We start from the raw sequence: 20813 nt of genomic DNA on the forward strand, positions 1-20813 counted from the left end.
CTTGTGCTTCTTCACTCCTCGCTAAGAATTTAGCGTTAGGGTCGCGCCACATTTAAAAGTTCACTATGAACTGTTCTGAAAACCAAGAGCCCGTGATCGCATAAGGTCAGATTGATCTGATACAACAATGACAGGTCATACAATCTGGGTATGAGTCGTGCGCCCAACGCATATGACGGCCCTTAATTAAGTCATTCATTTCCCTGGGTATACTACCCACCCAGCATTCCCTGTTTATTTACTTCATTTCTTTAAGATGTAAAATAGCTCAAAGGAAAGTGTTAGCTTTATTCTATATAAAATGTAAATAAGGCCTCTACGATCTGTATTGAACTCTAGAACAACTTTATTGTGAGATACACTTTCAGTCTCATCTCAGTCAAATAGCTCTCGAAATGCAGCGTAGAAAAATTAACAAAGAAAACATGAACAAAGTTTTAAAAAGCAGTCCATATATTGGAATTTTCTTAGAGAACACCATGAAATGCAAATAATTCACAAACTGGTGACTCTCGTCCTTGCATAGATGCCTTAAACAAATCTGTCGTGCGCATAGATAAGCATTAATGCTGACACCATCAGAACCGCAGAGTGAAGCAAAAGACTAAACACAGTAGCGTGAACTCTCTCAACTGCAAACGTTTCGCCATTACTCTACGGGGTTAGTCATGATGATGCTGATTACGGCAGCAATTTGAGACGTCTCGAGGTATTGCCCATATCCCATTTTCTATGAGCTGCCTATTTAAGGGGTGACGAAGCTATTTCGACTGACTGGTTTCAATGGTGGAATCCACCTGCTTGACTGCAATATGAGATTAATAAATTCGTATATGCTGTACCATATCAGATTTTGCGTACGTTTCGAGAGGGTTACATGAATCATGTTGAATGTCATTTCCGCGAGGTTTTGAAGCATCTAACACATACACAAATACACATACACACGCACGCACACACACACATAGTTGATGCTAAAAAACAATCATCATTACAATATATAAATATGTATCCTTTTTATCTGAACATAAATAGAAATACGTGAGTTTCATTTCAGCAAATCATGAAAGGTACAGCTATCACTGAACTGCCATGTGCTACCGTGCTGAGCTATTTAGTTGCAATTCTTTGAAATAATAATAATAATAATAATAATAATAATAATAATAATAATAATAATAATAATAATAATAATAATAATAATAATAACGTTCCAGTTTAGTAAAATAGAAGCTAAATTTATTAATCATTATACTTTTACCGCTACCGCAACACTATCTTCATCTATATCTTCTGTATACTTTCCTTCAGAAATATGGGATTCCCTCATGCCCCTATATCTTTACAACGAATGCAACTTCGGGAATTTCTCCCTGCTTTTGTTTTTCCCGACATTTGTTACCCAACATCCTTCACAGAGCAGATCTCTCAAACTTAATTTGGTTATTAAGCCTCATTTTTACATTGCCTCTAATTTTATTGTTTGGTATATGATAAGGACATTATGCTGATCGTCCTATTGACCTTAAAAGAAACTACATATATATACACAGTTTATACATAACGGAGAAACGCCTTACATGAAAACCTAAAACTACTTAATTTTCCGTGCCCATAAAGTTATTTCACCCATACATAATTCTTTAGAATGGTTAAGCTTAACCTGGGGTACCTGTACCCCCAAAAAGGGCACGAAACCTTCAACCTGGGGGTACGAGACATGATAGCCAGAGAAGTTTTGTGTCACTAATCCTTTTCATACGTTTGTATTGTATTTATATTGGATGGGGGCACGAGAAATTTTTCTGTGATATCAAGGGGTACGGGCACTGAAACAAGGTCAAGCACCACTGCTTTAGAATCTTGCTTAATGTTGCCCCACGAGCCATGTAACCGGGAGGATTACCTGTTCTTAATAAGAACACACCTTTTACAAGCCACTGAAATTTACACTCTCTGTGATGAGCTGAAAGTAAGAGAAATGAGTGATTTTACTACTCGTAAACGTCACACTTCTTCATCCGCAAACGTCATCACCCACTCGTTCTGGCGAACGGCTAAATCAATTTGGGTCATCAGATATTTTCATTTTTTAAGCAATGGGGATGCATGGGTGATACCACACTGAATACGGATATTAATCGATTAGTGGGTTTTGTAAGGGTTTTATTATGAGCGAATAAAATTGTTTCTAAACTAGAACACAGTATCAGTGACAAAAATTCACACACACACACACACACACATATGTTCTTATGTATGTATATATATGTATATATATACATATATATAAATATGTATAATATATATATATATACATATGTATATATATATATATATATATATATATATATATACATATATACATACACATATATATATATATATATATATATATATATATATATATATATATATATATATATATATATATATATATATATATATATATATATAGAGAGAGAGAGAGAGAGAGAGAGAGAGAGAGAGAGAGAGAGAGAGAGAGAGAGAGAGGCTACCGGTCACTTCTTTTTTACCAGATACATATGGAATTGAAATAATCAAAATGCCGACCCTTAACTTCTTGATTTCTCCATAAGGCATATTGCCTCAATTTCCAAAGACGACATAAAATGGGGGGAATGGCTGGGGAGTTTACGGCACCCCGCCGGGAGGTGGGGGGGTTGCCACAGACCATTGCAAAAAACTTCAGAAGAGTGTGAAAAAACTAAGACTGTGTTGAGAACTTACTCCTGAACGTCTGTCAAAGTCCGGTTTCAAATTGCAAACCAGGGAAATTTTCAAAATTATTCATGACTTACTACCAGTTATGATCCCAGCTAACAGATAACTCAGACTATCACCTCACCTCGGTTTCACAACAAGTAAATCGACCCTTAGAATAAAATTTTATATTAGGGCAGAGGTATAAATAAAAAAACCATTCTTTTAAAACCACTGCCTGACTTATTTCAATATTACTTCATCCCAACCTACCCTTAATCGGCCCTTGAGATAAAGCCCTTTTTCAGGATGATATAGATATATAACTGTAATAAAACAGATTAATATAAAATGGATGTTAAAAATAGTCATCTGATTTCCACTTATTAAGTACAGACGATACGGTCTGATTCATACAGCAAATTTAAGATGCATTGCCGTTCTTGAAGTTTAAGTAATTAGTTAAAAGAAAACCAATCATTTTCCATGAACTGACTTCTGTTGAAGCTGTGGTGAGTACGACCGTAAAAGCTAAGAGAGAGAGAGAGAGAGAGAGAGAGAGAGAGAGAGAGAGAGAGAGAGAGAGAGAGAGAGAGAGATACTATTCAGTTCTTGACTATGAGTACACACAAAACAAAAATGATTTCAATCAGTGATCTGGACATGTTTGTGTGCTTCTTGCCCAGCACTTAAGAATGCCAATTACACCATGCAAATATTAACAAGCAAAACAGTTTAACACAAAGCCTTCTGATTCCTCATCTGTTCGTGATGGTGTACCCTTGCATCAAGTCTGGTCAAAGTTTGATTGAAATCTCTTAGATGATGTCGTGCAATTGGAACTTCAGAAGTTCAAGCGAAGATGCAACGCATTACTGCCCTAATACAATTCGACTTTTATTTGAATTACTTACATTTTTATTTATTTATTAATTTGTTAATTTATCTGTTTTTCTAATAATAGATGTCCTCTTTCTGTATTTCCAATCACCTTCTGTTACTTCCTTCGAATGAACACAAAGCTTGAATTTCACGTCAATGGCCCCTTTGGGTTTGTTCCATAAGAATAGGGCTCATCTTCTGAGTAATAATAATAATAATAATAATAATAATAATAATAATAATAATAATAATAATAATAATAATAATAATAATAATAATAAGTAGGAACGTCAGACAAAAGAATAGAAAAAGGAAAAAATTTTATACTGATATTAATTTGACTTCGTTAATCAGTGAGAGGTTGCTAGGCAACGTGAGGTTACATGAGGGGATTTTCCCCGAGTAATGCTGTCTGATTTCACTTTCGCTTATCGGGCGCATTCTTTGATCTTATCGCCTCCGAAAGTAAACTTGAGTGCTAAAATCAGTGTTTTTTTTATTTTTTAATGGTTAAGACACTGGCTATACCACACATTATACATAAACACACACTAACACAATATATATATATATATATATATTATATATATATATATATATATATATATATATATATATATATATACATACAGTATATATATGATATATATACATAATTATACCTCCAAATATATGTGTATGCGTATGTACGTATAATGTGTGTGACCAGTGTCTTAATACATTTCTGACTCACATCAGGATCGAACCCGGGTCTTTCAATTCAAAGGCAAGGGCACTGCCCACTACGCTATACAAATCATAAAAGAAGTTGGAACCTGAGGGCAACTGCACCCAAAGAATTACCTGGGCAAGCTAACTGCTTGCATACCAGCGTGTTTTCCCCAACTTCCCGACTCAGCAACGACCCAATTGACAGCATTTCACTCGAATTATCCCTTCTCAGTGAATAAGATAGAAATAATCAACACACAATCACGTATGGAAAAAATAAATTTCCGACTCACATCGGGATCGAACTCAGGTCTTCCAATTGAAAGGCAAGGCGGCTGCCCACTAGGCTATGCAAGTCATAAAAGAAGTAGGAATGCTGTAATTCCTTGGGTGCAGTTGCCCTCAGGTTCCAACTTCTTTTATGACTTGTATGGCCTAGTGGGCAGCGCCCTTGCCTTTCAATTGGAAGACCTGGGTTTGATCCTGATGTGAGTCAGAAATATTATATATGTATATATATATATATATATATATATATATATATATATATATATATATATATATATATATATATATATATATATATTTATATATAATATTTATTTATTCATTGCAACCACACACCATTTTCCCTCTGGAAGTCAACCTTTCTGTTATCTCAAATCCTACACACTGGATAACAAGGGTCCATTTTGAGTGTGTGTGTGTGTGCGCGCGCGCGTGTAGTATTGAGAAAATTCATATTATGTACCTTATCCAAATGAAATTGTGATAAGTAATGATTCTCAACATATCCCGTCTCCTCAAAATGATAAAACCAGTCTCAATGCGAGTGTGAGTGAATTTTGTTTAAGAGCACTGCATAAACATACCTTTCGAAATCACATAATCACAGAAACTGTAAACACCTCTTGGTTCCTAGGTAGTCTTCAGCTCTTATCTTAGAGTTTTACAGATGTTTATGGAGTATTATATAAATTCCTAAATGTAATTCTAGTAACCTAAGTTGCCAAATGCATCCATAAACTTAGAAGGCCAAATGGTTCTTATACCGTTAGTACCAAATATTGTTGGTCACATAACATACTGATTATTTACAAGAACATGAATTACCAAATGACTCAAATAACATTAAGTTACCGAAGTTTTCCTGTGACTCAAGTTAGCAAATGTTACAAGTAGCGAAAGCTGGCTATGCATCCTGTAACATAAGATGCCAAATGTTTCCAGTAACGTAATAAGAAGCCAAACATTCTCAATACCTCCAAGTTGCAAAAGAAAAAGTCATGAATAGTAGTCCTCAATGTTTCCACGAGGAGGAAATTAAGTAAAATAACGTAATAGAGGTCGCGGCTTTTAAAGAACCCAAAAGTTACATCATTATCATATGATATGTTTGAGCAAACAAACAGTAAAAGGTCAAGTTTTATACATTGGAGTAGGGATTATCTTGAATTTACTGAAGAACTTATTTCACAGTTATATCGTGATTAAGGACAAGTGGGATAAAATTATATGAACAAATATAAATATATACATCAAATAAACAAAAAATCAGTGACAGAAATGATGTTGATATTCCATGGAAAAAATACGAAATGGACGAAAGAACCCAAAGAGTTAAAAGTAAAAATAACATTTTAACATAAAACAAGAACAAAGTAGTATTTTTTTTTATTAAATAACGTTCATATTAAGGTATATCACAAGAACATACCTGATCCGCAGAATTTCAGCCGGAGGTAAGAATCGACATACCTGGAAAGAGAATAAAAAATGAGATGCTGGAAATATGTAAAATCACGGCAAGAAACTTAATATCATTCGTTTTCCGAAAATTCAAAGGAAAACGGAAAATAGATAACATTCAAGAAAAGAACAGGAAAACTCTAAAAATAAAAAAGAGGAGACATGTCACTGAACAAACAGTATTTTTATCTACACCAAGCCAAATGAACTCACGCACAAAACCAGTAAAATAAAACTTTCGGGCTTAGCAAAAGAATAATACTTCCCTATAAGAAGGTATAGGAAAGGATACCTTTCTTGGAAGAGGATATATAAGAAGACACGATAAAGAGCTGAGATTGCAAGAAACAGGTAAAAGTAACGAGAATGAAACTGGCGCTAGAGACAGGTATCTGGAAAAAAAAAAGCATCTGAATATGAAATATATCATTAAAATCCTAATCATGTTGGTATACTGGAACGGGTAAAAAAGCAATTAAGGAAAAGGGAATGAAGAAACTGCTATAATTCCAAGAAGGAATAAACAAATTTCAGTTAGTAAGCAAAAAAAAAAAAAAAAAAAAAACCTGAGGATTCGTCTAACGGAACATGGGACTATCACCTACAAAACATCACGGCAACATAAATTCTCAAATTAATCTCAGGATTAACTGGAGGGATATAGCGCCGTCGGCAATAGGTAACATTGGAACCCAAAACTCGAGAGTAACTGCAGGTGATTCCGAGTCAAGTGGTTAACCTCCAAAGTTTGGGCGTAGATTACCGCAGGTGAAACAATCGTCACAAGAGAAAGTGGTTCAGTCATATTGCAATATTTATTGATTTTCATAATCCGAGTATTACTCGTTGCAATCACCTAAAGCAATGACGTTAACGATGCTTTATTTGACTCTGAAATTGAATACAAAGTGCCTGGTCCAGTTAGAATCGAGGTCTGTGTCGGGGTAGCTGAAAAGGTCAGTGGCAATGCATGTTGAGTCATCCGGTTAAAAGAATCAGGCACTTGTTTAACTTATACTTAAATATGGTGATTTGTCATGGCCGAGATGTAGCCAAGTTCAGCTCCATAGGCTGAGAGCAAACGATGAATTACACGAGGGATCTCAGTCAAGTTATGATGAAGACCAGGCTGAAGTAGAGATCGTGTGACACCAGTAGTAAGACTGACATGAACTGAAGGACAAAACTGTCTGTTTTTTATGGGTGTAATGACAGATTCCGAATCAATCCCTCTTTGATTTTCTAGTTGCACAGAATCTGATGGTGTCATTGCCTGCGCGGGATGCTAATTAGTTTCATCATTCACATTCTAGCGCACCATGGAAGGTCATAAAGCTATATATTCTACTACCTAGTTCCATTTTCACGTGAGTCGTTAATTACAGAGGTAAATGAACTATTTTGGTTGTTTTCAGTATCACTATCCGGTAGGACCAAGAAGTGCTCCTTGTGGGACACCTGATATTAAACAGGGTGCTTTGGATAATCCTATTGTAAATGATACTAGAGGCATTCGATACAACAGGAAATTGTGTAGCCGGGTAGGTCCACCTGTCCGTTTTTCTTCGAACTTGTTGCTTAGTATGGAGAGAGAGAGAGAGAGAGAGAGAGAGAGAGAGAGAGAGAGAGAGAGAGAGAGAGAGAGAGTTATCAGGTATTTTGTTTCCAGATATTTATGTCAAACAACTCTGAGCTGACACATGTTTAGAATGATCACATACAAAATGGTGTTAATAATCAGTACCACTAATCTCCTATTATAAAAATGAACAAAATAACGCTAACACGCAACATCGATTAAAATGGCGTCATTAACAAACAACAAATGAAATACAAAGGAAAACCGAATGCGCTACGTATAAAATCAAGCCTCATCGATCGAATCAATAAAACGATTTACAGCAAATTGCAACAGCCTACATCCCACTCGCCTTCGGACGATCGAACCAATCATCTGCAATGCAATATCGAATTCCTGCAGTCAGTCGCATATAAAATAAAAAAAAATGTATTGATTGACTCAATAGAATAACCAGTTCCATATTGCGCTCGTCATCGTCGGGATGATGATAAAGGATCACAAACGCCTCTGTGCAAAATGCCAACGTGTCTGCCGACAAAGAAGGGTATTGAACTTTTAACAGTCTTGAATGGGAATTATATCTGAGTACAGTTTAGCAGACGTTTAGTCTTTATCGTTTCTGCAATAGGAGGAATTAGTACCATATGGGAGACGTGAGCCTTCTTTATTACTGCAACAACAACAACAACAACAACAACAATAATAATAATAATAATAATAATAATAATAATAATAATAATAATAATAATAATACCAACTCAAGCATTATTCTCAAGTATTATTCATATACATGTATGTATGTATGTATGTATGTATGTATGTATGTATATATATATATATATATATATATATATATATATATATATATATATATATACATACATACACATTTATATAAATGAATGTATATACATACATACACAAACACACACACACACATATATATATATAGATATAGAGAGAGAGAGAGAGAGAGAGAGAGAGAGAGAGAGAGAGAGAGAGAGAGAGAGAGAGAGCGATAATTTACATAAGTTTCTTACATTACGTGCTGCCTTCTGCACTGTAATAAGGCTCTTACACACCTATTGTAAGAATACTATTATGAAGCCACATGTGACCTTTGTATATACGGTACATATAATTCCCATTGAATTCTCCCTTTCCGTACTCACGTCGTCCCCAGATAATGCCCAGCAAATTCATTGGGCGAGTAACTTAAAACCTTAGCGAATGTAAAGACCTCTTCCTCTTCTTCCTCACATGGAAACAAAATGTAGTAATCTCGTAACTGAGTAATTAAGCACGGCAGAGCTACATCTCCGTCTTCCTTACTACATTCCTCGCCGTAGAAACTCACGGTGACCGTAAACATACATACACAGGGTTTACAAAGCACTTCTTCTGCCTACCTACCCCCCCCTCCACACACTACCCCCAGGCCGGCAAAACTTTAGGCGGAGCGAATAGCGAGTCAATCCTTTCGTACTTCATAAAATACCAGACTAATCCCTAGAATGTAAACAACAGCATGTAATGGCTCCTTTGAAAGACCCTGTAGTATGGTGTAGACAAAAAAATGAATGAGGGGGAAAAAAAAAGAAGAAAAATCTCATATAGACGTCACACACACACACACACGCCCGCGCTCGCTCGCTCGAGAGAGAGAGACGGAAATACCAAAATTTCAGAATCAGCTGTCTCGTGAACTCCCTCCACCCTCCCCTACCCCAAGACTTCTAACTGGATATCCCGTGTCTAGCACAATCCTCCCCACACACCCATCCAAACCCCCACCAATGCCTATACCCAACCCCAGCCAATGCCCATACCTATACCCCTACCCCTCCAAACCCGAATCCCTTCTGAGGGTCATGACAGCATTCGTTGATGTTGTCTCAAAGAGTCTTCCTGTTTTTCTCGCTAAAAAGAAATCCATATTGAGCCTGGTGATTCCGCTTATATGCATATGACTTTGAGCTTCCATTTCAAATTATATAGAGGCATTAATATTCTGAAAAATGTTTTTTCTCATTATAATATGTACTTGTATAGCAGTTCCGTTTAATGTGTATATTGATGTTACGTTCGTTTCCACTCTAAAAAATTAAATCATCAATCAATAAAATCATTATTTACGTTACAATGACATTCTGTTCAGAGACCTTCATGATACAATGGGCTTTTCTTACAAGAAATAAAGAGAAGATAAAGTAAATATTCCAATATATAATAAATACATAACTTAAAACCACGTTCTCCTCTTTAAAAAATATAAAATTCGTCAATTAAATAACAACTTACTCAAGAATGACATTCTGTTTTGAGACCTTCACAATACAATAGGCTTTCCTTACAAGTTATAAACAAAAAATATTAAGTAAATATCCCTATAAAAAAATTCGTAACTCATAATCAAATATTTCCAAAAGAGGGTTTACTGAGGACCTTGACGACGAGAGATGGGAATTACTTGAACTACAAGATAAGATAACAGTAAACAACATGAACCAACATGGCTATGAGGACATGAGTATGAATGGCATTTCCTCTGCTTCGTGCGTTCGATTGCAGACTACGGATCGCTGAGAGAGAGAGAGAGAGAGAGAGAGAGAGAGAGAGAGAGAGAGAGAGAGAGAGAGAGAGAGAGAGAGAGAGAGAATATACAAATGTTTTATTCGGGAATATACACATATAAATATTTTATATACACAAATTATATATATACATATGTATATATTTTCAAATGACAAAAACATTCTTTTTAGCTATCAAACCTATATTTAGAAATGCATGAGGTAATATATATATATATATATATATATATATATATATATATATATATATATATATATATATAATATATATATACATATATATATATATATATATATATACATATATATATATATATATATATATATATATATATGTATAACATACATATATATATTACATATATATATGTATATATATATATTATATATACATATATACATCACACTGCAACCAACAAATATAAACTTTCGCGAACGCTAAAAAAAAAATCAGATAAAATAAAATCGCATAAAAAATCATTAAATCTTTCCACTGGTAATCGATCCTAAATGTTCCACCCACCAGGCTCCTTGAGCATCAAAGACGAGGCCCAAATAAACAGGATTTAAATCTTGTGATCGAGTGTTTTCACTCGCTTTGGCCTTTCTGACCTCGTGGTAAGGGTCGGATGTGGTCACACAAGCGCGCGCGAGCGCACGCACACACACAAACACATAGACACGCACATATACTTTGCTCTCACTAAAGAAGAATTCTGAATAATAATAATAATAATAATAATAATAATAATAATAATAATAATAATAATAATAATAAGAAGAAGAAGAAGAAGAAGAAAAGATGTGGTGTAGATAACAGCAAATATTCAATGGTAGTGATAAGCTTCAGTAAGGGTTGCAAATACTGGTTATAATAAAGAAAAAGAAGTAAAAGCAACACAGATAGCAAATAATTCAATTTAAAGTAAGCAAAGTAAAGGAAGCAAAGAGAAATTCTGGAATTTTAATCCATTAGATTCAGCATTCAAGTTCATTGCTTGCAAGCGCCCAAATGAAAAAAAAAAGTCAGTATTAATGGCTTGAAAACTTGTACGAATGTCGAGCGGTGAAAGGACTCGTCACTGAAGTCTGAGGCAGTTGCTGTTGGTGGTTCGAGTCCACCTGGTGACTAACACTTATCATCTGCAATTCCCCTTCGGTACTGTTTCCTAGGCAGAGCGAACTGTATATCAAATAACATTTGTAGCTTAATGTTTGTGAATAACAAAATGTCACGGCAATGTGATGGTATCGTCCCTGTTTTGACAAACTGCATATCCCAATTTTTTTTTTTTAATCTTTTGAGTTTTCCACTCAAAGCGTCTCAGATCTGCCAACAAAATTTCCACAAAAGATGAGCTAATTAAAATTCTTTGAAGTCTATTTTCTCAGAACGAGGCAAAAATGGTTTACGCCAGTTCGTCACACTAGGGACGATATACGAGTATATATATATATATATATATATATATATATATATATATATATATATATATATATATATATATATATATATATATATATATATATATATATATATATATATATATATATATATATTACTAAAAGGACATTTTGGTATCTAATGGAGTTTTTATTCAAAAAGTTACAAGCTTTCTTGGACACAGTCCACATTATCAAGAACAAGTTTGAATGAGGTGTTAGATAAATGCAGAACAATTTATATAAAGTTAATATATATATATATATATATATATATATATATATATATATATATATATATATATATATATATATATATATATATATATATATATATATATATATATTCCTGACTCACATCAGGATCGAACCCAGGTCTTTCAGTTGAAAGGCAAGGGCGCTGCCCACTAGGCCATGCAAGTCATAAAAGAAGTTGGAAGCTAAGTGCCACTGCCTTGCCCTTCAACTGAAAGACCTGGGTTCGATCCTGATGTGAGTCAGAAATTTATTTCTGCTCCACAAGTGATTGTGTGTTGATTATTTCTATATACTGTATATATACATATGTGTGTATGTATATATTATAATATATATATACATAAATATACTGTATATAAAATAGACACCCGTAAACCCAAAGAGACATAAACGAAAACACGACGGGGGAAAAAAATAAAGGAATAATAGGGAAAGCTGTCATAGAGAGAGGTTTCTCGCGGGAAAGAGAGGGTTCGAAAACAAAAGATGCCTATAAACACGAAAATAACCAGACAATAGGGGAAGCCTGTTGTCACACACTTGTAACTTTCCTTTTTCTTACACCCATATCTTGCCCTGGGGCACATACCCCGGCCGGCAACTGCCAGGTAAACACGTAGAGCATGGGCAACTTACCTACCAGTCTAACTTCCTTTGGAGACTGTGTAAATATATATATATATATATATATATATATATATATATATATATATATATATATATATAATATATATATATATGTTTGTATAAATATATAAGTGTGTGTGTGTATGTGTATATATATATACATATATATATATATATATATATATATATATATATATAATATATATATATATATATTATTTTATATATATAGAATCAATCATAAAAAGAATGATGTTTTGAAATTATTTTCACCAACACAGAATCAATCATAAAACACGTATGAAAAAAAGTTCAACCACCGGAAACCAGCCTGTCAACTAACACTCATGCACATTTGCATGTTCTGCTACGTATGGAAAATCAAAAAATTAAAAAACTATTTACGTTTTGTCAGGAAAGGAGCAGACGTCGTCAACTGACAGCAGTGAAACCAAAAGGTTCTGCCGCCAGATAAGAAAATCAATCAGTGATTAAACATCTCTTCATCGACAGTCGGTATTGTCCTGGTCAGGAGCAGTGACGTCAGTAACAAGCTGTGATCCAGGAGCAGTGACGTCAGTAACAAGCTGTGATAAGTTATGTCTCGATCCAGATGATAAACAATGGGAAAGAGGGATGCTTAGAGAATATCGAACGAATATAGAGGAAATATTAAAGCATACAAGATATTCTCATCAACAATATTATTGTCTCAGTTTGAATGAAAGATGATAAACGGAAAAGAGGGATATTTTGAGAATACCGAATGAAAAAGAGGATATATTACAGCTTACAAGGTATTCTCCGCAACAATATTACTGCCTCATTTTACAAGATGATAAACAATACAAGAGAGGGATATTTTAAAAATACCGAATGAATACAGGGCAAATAATAAAACTCCCAAGATATTCTCAACAACAATAATATTGCCTCATTTATAGAAAAAAATTCCCAAATCCAGTCTCATGAGAAATGAAGAAACTCGAAAATCCCTGAAGACTTACCATCCACGGGAGCCGGGCCATACCCTACGCACTTGACCAAGCGCAGACACGCAATGTCCGCCGTAGTAGGAAAAAAAATTCTCGCCTTTAGTTTTCTGTAAAAGAAAACTGTTGAGATGGCTTCGTCTGTCCGTCCCCACTTTTTCTGCCCACCCTCAGATCTTAAATACTACAGAGGCTAGAGGGCTGCAAATTGGTATGTTGATCATCCACCCTCCAATAAGCAAACATACCAAATTACAGTCCTCTAGACTTAGTAGTTTTTATTTTATTTACGATTAAGGTTAGCCACGGATCGTGCGTCTGGCAGCGCTTTCCAGAGGCGTCGGAGAAGCACCTTGACTTGACCGCATCTGGGGAGCAACTACGCGCTGCCAAGTCGTAACTGAGAGTTTCACACAGCATTATATGCTGTACAGAAAACTTGATTGCGTAGAAGAAACTTCGGTGCATTCTACCTATGAGAGCTGTTAATCAGCTCAGTCGTCTGGTAAAACTAAGGCATACTTAACTTTACTTGTTTAAATGGACTTGAGACGAGACCATGTTTTGGTGAGGTGATATCACATATCTTTTGAATTACCAAGGTCAAAGACGTTGGCTGATAGTCAGTTATTGAGATTACGGGAAAGCCAAGAGAAAGATTTTGTTGAATTCTGTGAAAATTTTCATCAGGGGACTTTCTCTGGAGTATTAACCACAGGGAAAATCTGCTAGAATGGCGAGAGTCAAATGTCAAGGTCATGGTATTTCAAGGGTTTAAATATTTCATATGTGGCTACGTGTGTTTTATCTTTTCCATATTTATAAGCTGTAATGGTAATACCCCACTTATTGTTTGTACAATTTGACTCTTACACGTCATAAAATTTTACTTAAAAGTCATAAGTCAGGAAAATTTCACTCTTCAAAGTCATAAGTCAGGAAAATTTGACTCTTAAAAACCATAAGTCAGGAAAATTTGACTCTTAAAAGCCATATCAGGAAAATTTGACTCTTAAAAGCCATGTCAGGAAAATTTGACTCTTAAGAGCCATAAATCAGGAAAATTTCACTGTTAAAAGTCGTAAGTCAGGCAAATCTGACTCTTAAAAGTCACAAGTCATGAAAATCTGACTCTCAAAAGTCACAAGTCAGGAAAATTTGACTCTTGCAAGTCACAAAGCAGGAAAATTTGACTCTTAAAAGTCAAAAGTCAGGAAATTTTCACTCTTAAAAGTCGTGTCATGAAAATTTGACTCTTGAAAATCATAAGTCATAAAAATTTGACTCTGAAAAATCATAAGTCAGGAAAATTTGACTTAAAAGTTATAAGTCAGAAAAATTTGATTCTTACAAGTCATAAGTCAGGATAATTTGACTCTTAAAAGTCATGTCAGGAAAATTTTACTCTTAAAAGTCATAAATCATGAAAATTTGACTTTTAAAAGTCGTAAGTCAGGAAAATTTGACTCTTACCTTACAAGTCATAAGTCAGGAAAATATGACTCTTACAAGTCATAAGTCAGGAAAATTTGACTCTTACCTTACAAGTCATAAGTCAAGAAAATTTGATTCTTACAAGTCATAAGTCACGAAAATTTGGCCCTTGCAAGTCATAGGCCAGGAAAATTTGACTCTTACAAGTCATAAGTCACGAAAATGTAACTCTTAAACGTCACAAGTCAGGAAAATTTGACTCCTTAAAGTCATAAATCAGGAAAATTTGACTCTTAAAAGTCATAAGTCAGGAAAATTTGACTATTAAAAGCCATATATAAGTCAGGAAAATCTTACTCTTAAAAATCACAAGTCATGAAAATTTGACTTTTAAAAGTCATAAGTCAAGAAAATTTGACTCTTACATGTCACAAGTCAGAATGAGCTGAGTTTGCACTTGAATTCTTTCCACGTTAACAGTTTATAACAGTAATTCCGTGATCCTGTTGACCAGATCTAATCTTTAAAGGTCAAATATCAAGGTCTCATATTTTCGAAGGACCAAGTGCTTCATAACCAGTTACATATTTCCAGCATCATTCCATTATTGATAAATTACAAGAACCATCCCCTAATAACTGAGTTTACCCAGTTTGGCCTTTGAAGGTTAAAGATATAGGTCCCCGAACAGGTTACAATTACTATTTGTGCTCTTATAAAAGCAAAAAAACCTAACGATTTCTTTCAGTCTCCTTCCAGATGTCATGACGGAAGCACGCACCCTCTCCTAAGAATTCTCTGAAATGTAATGCTGCTGTGAGGGGAATCTGGTATGTTTACCTCGTTTTCAGTGCGCGTTCGAGCGCATGCGTATGTTGTGACCTCACTTTTTCACTCAAAGTGTGTATGAAGACATCAAATCATACTCCAAAACCCCAAAATAAAATGGCGACCGCCCTTTTCGCGCATGCGCGTGCGTATGTTGTGGTCTCCTTTTTCACTCAAAGTGCGTATGAGTGTATAAAGAAATGAAATCATCGTTTAAAATCCCATAGAAAAATCTATTTCCGTTAGAATTTTAGTCTTCAAAGAAATGACCTTTGCCATTCCTATAAACTTGTTTGACCTCGTGCGCATGCGCGCGTGTGTATGTGGTGACCGCCTTTTCGCTCGAAGTGTATATGAGTATATAAAGAAATTAAAGCATTACTTAAACTCCCAAAGCAAAATCCATTTCCTTTAGCATTTTAGTCTTCAAAGAAAATGACCTTTTCCGTTCCCTACCCTAACCTGCCCCATACAACCGCTCCACAGAAAGACCATCCTATAACCTTGTTTGACCCAATCTAACCCTCTCCAGCAAGGGCAGGAGACCTCTTTCTCCGGCCCCCAGCGTGAGAACGGATTACTCACCGGAAATCCCTCGTCTTCATTTCCACTTTCACTTAGAAAGGACAGACGGGTGTCAAAATATCGACGCCCACCTCTTTCTCTTGCCGGCTTTCTCGATATGCCCTGTGTGGGAACAGGGGAAAAAAAATCCTGACCTGCCAAAGGAAACGAGTATTTGAAAGTAGTGTGATTGTTCTGTAAGAGGTCAATGCAGGATGGAAGACGACGAAGCAATATTTTGGCAATAATAATAAATACGTGAACAATCTGCAATCTTATCTTACTTGACACTTCAGAAGGAAAAAAACTCTACGGAATATTCTACTAAATTCCGGTATAATACTTTTTTGGGTTTTATTGACTTCTTAATAATAATAATAATAATAATAATAATAATAATAATAATAATAATAATAATAATAATAATAATAATAATAATAATAATAATATTTATTATTATTATTATTATTATTACAAGCAGCAGCTGTAACAGCTGTATTGGCAGTAGTACCTAACTGTCTCTCATAACCTATATATATAACCTGTCAGCCAAGTACGAGTATTTCTCAATATTAACAGCAGATTGCAGCTAACGCTTCCATTCTTTCCCACTGAATGTATTACATACTCCTGCACTCTTATATCACTATATGTCATTAATATTTTTGATGAGATGAGTGAATTAATCCAAAAGTGCTTTCTTTTGGTAGCCAATTATTGCATTGTATATTTTGTTTTTGCTCTACAAATCTTAAAAGATTGAGTACTTTTCATGTCTATATACTGCTCTTTCATGTCTATATACTATATATATATATATATATATATATATACATAATATATATATATATATATATATATATATATATATATATATATAATATATATATAAATATATATATAATATAAATATATATATATATATATATATATATATATATATATATATATATATATATATATATATATATATATATATATATATATATATACTGTATATGTGTTCATGATAAGAATGTCCCTTTTCCACACCACAACAGAAGACCCAAGAGAAATCAAGAAAAACGGAAAATAGCTGTTTGAATTTTAAAATAAAGACACTGAAAACAGCGTGAAGCCAATCAAATTTCCTTTCCCCTACAAACTGAAGATCCAAACATTAAAATCTCTCTCTCTCTCTCTCTCTCTCTCTCTCTCTCTCTCTCTCTCTCTCTCTCTCTCTCTCTCTCTCGTCTTCCTTTTCTGCATTCTCGCTGGCTGTTTAAAAAAAGGGTGCTTTACCATACACTGTATAAAAAACAAAACACATTTTATACTGAAGCAGGAAGGACCATTGAATGACTTAACAAACAGTTTAAAAGTTGTCGGGACATCTGGTGGGAAAAGGAAGAGTACCCGAAACTTATAAACAACTCAAAGTCACCTCTCAGGTTAATGATTAACCCTTTCACCTGCCGTTACATTTGGTGTAACAGAAGAATTGGCCTGTTCCTCTAGGCCAGGGTGACCTGGCATGACCTGACCTGACCTGGCCTGACCCTTCCTGCCACCTGTTACAACAAACAAGGGGTCCTCTACAAGAGATCAATAAGCCCTCACAACGAGAGAGAGAGAGAGAGAGAGAGAGAGAGAGAGAGAGATTCTTTAGATTAAACCAGCCTTCTGCTGCCACGAGCTCTTGCTCTTGGGTAGCCGGTGAGAGAGAGAGAGAGAGAGAGAGAGAGTGGACCTTATCTCCAAGTTTTTCCTTCCCCTGCGAAAAACAAAGTTAATCCGGATGATCCCTTCTTTCCGTTATACGGTCATTGTTCTTCTAATCGTCCTTCCTCAACACCCCCCTAATGAGGATAAGCATCGCTGTCCCAGAATAACTGAAGATCGTCTAAGCGCCCGGTGAAGAAAGGGAGCCTCCACAAACAATCAGTCGTATCCCCCTTAACAGAGGGGTTTATGATACACAGTCGCAACGTATAGGTCTAGAGATCCGTAACGGTTGGTTTGCAAACACGGGATGAGATGCGAGGGTTGGTGTAGGGTAAATGACATCTGTCTTCTGAAAGTAGTGTTACTGAATCTTCTAACAAACATCTGTAGCTTGGTGCAAGTGGCAATGAATCACAACGATACCCTAGAGCCAATTAAGTAGAGCATGTGAATAGGCCTAAAGTTTGGACGGTCTTGACAAACATCCTGATCCTGTTTCTGATAAGGCGCTGCTACTGGGAGATTTTGAATAAGGACGAAACATTCCAGGTGAAATCGATTATCATGGATGCTTAGGCCTATGCAAATATTAATGTCGATGTATATATTTGCATTTGGAAAAATATTTACACAATAATAAGATTAGTAGTATCACCACACCATGTTTCACGTTCTCCAACAATAAATATTCCTCTGCTTCAGTGATCAACCTGGTACTATACATAAATATTACACCATTACATAAAGATTTTATTAAAAAACGCTTGAGGCGAGTAAGGGTGCACAAGCAGACATGTTTAGCAAGAATATAAACCTTCAGGTGAAAACTTTTTTTAATGAATGTCTAGGCTTATGTAAATAATAACGACTTGTATATAAATGCTTTTGCGAAAAAAATGTTTACACAATAACAAGACTATCAGTACCGCCAAACCACGTTTCACGTTCTACCAACAATAAATCAATTCCTCTGCTTCAGTAATCAACCTGGTACTATACATAAATTACACAATCACGTAAAGATTACATTCAAACACACAAGAGACAGATAAAGGTGCAAAGGCACACATTTTTAGTAAAAATAATGCAAATATCAGTCCTGAACAAGCACGGAATGTCATTTAATTCCCCAAAACACCCAAGAGAATTTGGCAAAATCGTTCCTCCCACGTGTCTGTCACCACGTGCTCATTTTCCAGATTTCGGGGCTCACCGTCGCCTGTTTTCCGCGCCACAAGTCTCCCTTTTCTTCCTGCCTTTGGCGCCCACCGGGGATCCTCGCGGCAAGAAAGCGCACCGCCTACGCCGACCTCCTGCCGTTTTAGGTGACACGGAACAAGCTTCAAGAATCCGCTCTTAAGAAGGTCTAGCCTTCTTTCTTTCACACTTTCCCTTTGTGCCAGAACCAAAGGGTGTCAATTATCTTACTCCGGCCATTCTTATCGGGTGGGTTTTAATGGTTTGAAAGAATGTAGTTCCCAGGAGGAGACTCGGAGATAGTGCGAGGTCTTTTCCAAGCTTTTGTGGCGTCTGATAATGCCACGATCTTGATTTTTCCTTTGGTGAAGAAGTGAACAAATGTTAATGAAAGATCAATTACTCGCACGTTAAATGAAACCTATCTGCTGCAATTATCTACGAACAGTAAAACCGACACAAACTCGGAAACTTACATAATTGAGAGCTGAAATTATCTTATCAGGCAGATTTGGAACTACTTTAAAATTCCTTCATCGATATATTAAGAATTTTATATTGGATTTCATGTTAGCGTTGATTCAGTAGACTCCTGTGTGCGTTAGACTATTATGTCGATCAGTCAACCAATGGTTACCTGAGAGGCAATGAATAAATATCAGTCATTCAGTTAACTTCTTAATCTTTATGAAGAAATCTGCGCTTTGTCGATCAGGTAACTTTAGCTTCATTTCTGTTATACTATAACTGACAGGTTTACTAATTTCTCTTGCGACACAGCAAAGACCTTTATGCCACCTCCCAAGGCTTCTCACTGAAAGTATAATTCTAGGGTCGATGACATATATGCAGTATGTCATACAAAGACATGAAAATTTTGTTTTTCGAAACTTCTCCAATGGATGTTATTATTATGATGAACATTCTTTTTTCTCAGATTAATTATTATATTGGAATTATGGCAGTACATGTCGGGGTCGCTGTTTTTAATCTTCATAACATGAAAAACATAACTGAAAATAATTCAATGAGAAGATTCTGAATCATATATTATTTATTCAGAAAATATATTACAAGTATTCTTGGTATTTACAAACAGTCCACATTATCAAGTATCTGTAACTTTTTCTGAATAAACACTCCATTAGATACCATCCCGTTTAAATGAGGTCCTTTTAGTAATATATATATATATATATATATATATATATATATATATATATATATATAAATATATATATATATATATATATATATATATATCTATATATTCGAAATTATGCACATCCCTTCAGGAAAAACATTCAAAATACGTCAGTGGAATCCCGGAATGCAACCAAGGCCTTCTTTCTGACCGGCGATGACATACCAGATGGCGAACAAGTATTCAAGTTCGAAACAAATCAGTCCCGCTATAACAAGACGAATGGCCAATCCTAAATCATCCGGCAAATGACAGAAAGCTAAATGATGAGGCAAGTATAAGTATCTAAAATATATAAGGAAACACAACGATCAGAGGAA

General features: G+C 35.1%; 1 protein-coding gene across 3 annotated transcripts in view; it reads right to left on the reverse strand.

Moving 5' to 3' along the window:
• LOC136850746 (ETS domain-containing protein Elk-3-like) overlaps positions 1 to 20813 on the reverse strand; it is a 266856-nt gene that overhangs the window by 159218 nt on the left and 86825 nt on the right. The window contains exon 1 of one of the 3 annotated variants that reach the window (XM_067124688.1): positions 6035 to 6070. The exons of the other annotated variants lie outside the window; for them this stretch is intronic. The gene's annotated coding sequence lies outside the window, so the exon portion shown is untranslated. Of the gene's footprint in view, positions 1 to 6034; positions 6071 to 20813 lie in introns of those variants that run through there. 3 annotated transcript variants of the gene reach the window in all.

Source organism: Macrobrachium rosenbergii, chromosome 22, assembly GCF_040412425.1.
Source record: "Macrobrachium rosenbergii isolate ZJJX-2024 chromosome 22, ASM4041242v1, whole genome shotgun sequence".
Lineage (NCBI taxonomy): Eukaryota > Metazoa > Arthropoda > Malacostraca > Decapoda > Palaemonidae > Macrobrachium > Macrobrachium rosenbergii.